Source organism: Etheostoma spectabile, chromosome 10 (genome assembly GCF_008692095.1).
Source record: "Etheostoma spectabile isolate EspeVRDwgs_2016 chromosome 10, UIUC_Espe_1.0, whole genome shotgun sequence".
Lineage (NCBI taxonomy): Eukaryota > Metazoa > Chordata > Actinopteri > Perciformes > Percidae > Etheostoma > Etheostoma spectabile.
The window spans coordinates 12,132,277-12,133,997 of NC_045742.1; the positions used below are offsets into that span (position 1 = coordinate 12,132,277).

The 1,721-nt window shown below is 46.4% G+C and overlaps 1 long non-coding RNA gene across 1 annotated transcript in view; it reads right to left on the reverse strand.

The window, feature by feature from the left end:
• Window positions 1-1,721, reverse strand: part of LOC116696771 (uncharacterized) — a 139,232-nt gene that overhangs the window by 132,151 nt on the left and 5,360 nt on the right. The gene's annotated exons all lie outside the window — the stretch shown is intronic.

Genomic DNA, 1,721 nt, shown 5'->3' on the forward strand with positions numbered 1-1,721 from the left:
TATTGGGCAATAAAGACAGATTTTTGTTTAAATGTTTTTCTGAACATCAACGGTGATAACTGAAAAAGATAAACAACACACCATGTTTTTGTCTACACATATTAGGGATGAGCAGAGTATTCGGCTGAAACGAGTATCCGGTACTGATAAAGAACTTTTGCCGAGTACAAGTATTATATGAGTAATACGAGTCAATATCTGTGCTCGGAATGAATACAACTCCTCAGCTGACCGCGCTGCGTTCTGTGATAGTCACAGCGCTCCACCCCCCCCCCCACCCCCCCCCCCCCCCCCCCACCCCCCCACCCCCCCCCCCCCCCCCCCCCCCACCCCCCCCCCCCCCCCCCCCCCCCCCCCCACCCCCCCCCCCCCCCCCCCCCCCCCCCCCCCCCCCCCCCCCCCCCCCCCCCACACACACAGAACAGCACTCCCTCTCCCTCTCTCTCTCCCTTTCCCTCAGTCAATCAGGTCCGCGGGTCTTTTCCCTTAACGTTTAGGGTTTCTTCAGCTTTGTTTTTAACTTTTGTTTATAGTACTTACTTTACCAGTAGATTTCTAGTAAACGTGGGGTTTTCAGACATGTGCTCTCTCCTCGTGTCTCACACACACACACGCAAGCACGCACACAGCACACACGCGCACACACACACACACACAACACACCACACCAACACCACACACCACACACACCACACCACACACACACACACACACACAAACACACACACACAACCACCACACAACCACACACACACAAAACACACACACACACACACACAACACACACACACACACACACACACACACACACACACACAACACACACACACACACACCCACACACACACACACACACACACCGAAATCAAAAAACCAAAACAAAAATCACACTGATCATAAAAAAATGTAAAGTTTAAAAAACAAAGTTATACTGAGTATGAAAACTCTTGTTTATTACATTTTACTTCATAATTGCAACTGCATGTGTTGTATTCATTGTTGCAAAACTTGTTATGTATATAGTTTGTTTGTTACCATGACAACATCACTGATCTGAAGCTTGATGCTGTCATGTAAATAGTTTTCTAATCAGCAATACATATAACAATTTCTGATCAACACATATCAATTGCATGCTTAAAATAACATACCGGTTAAAGCCCCGCACATTTCAAGAGAACCCGACCCACTTCCGGGTTAAATTCTGTCCACTTCCGGGTTAGGCCCCGCCCAGTCCGAGTACAGATACAGATAATTCATGTGGTAAAAAGATACAGATACAGATAATGCTGTACTCGCTCATCCCTAATAGCTATGTATTGCAAACAGACCTAAGTACTACACAGATAAGAAAATTTGCCTCTGCACCACCAAGGTGAACATAAAATAACTATAAAATATACATATATATAAAGGCATATGACACGGTTGTCAAAACCCACGCAATTGAAATAGACAGAGACGGCATCTTGGAAGTTTGTGAATACTGTATGGTGATGTAACCAAGTGGTGTCCCATTTCATAGGGCTATGTTTTCACCCCTAACCCTTACCCCTTGGTTTCAAGGGCCAAGGACTAGGGGTAAGGGGTAGGAGTAGGGGTAAGATGGAGAAATGGGATTCAGCCTTAACCTCAAAGTCTCTGTGAACCTAACCTGGTCGGGAGAAGGTTTTCTGCAAGGAACCTTGAGTTTCTCTCAGTCTCCTCCCTCTGACACAGCG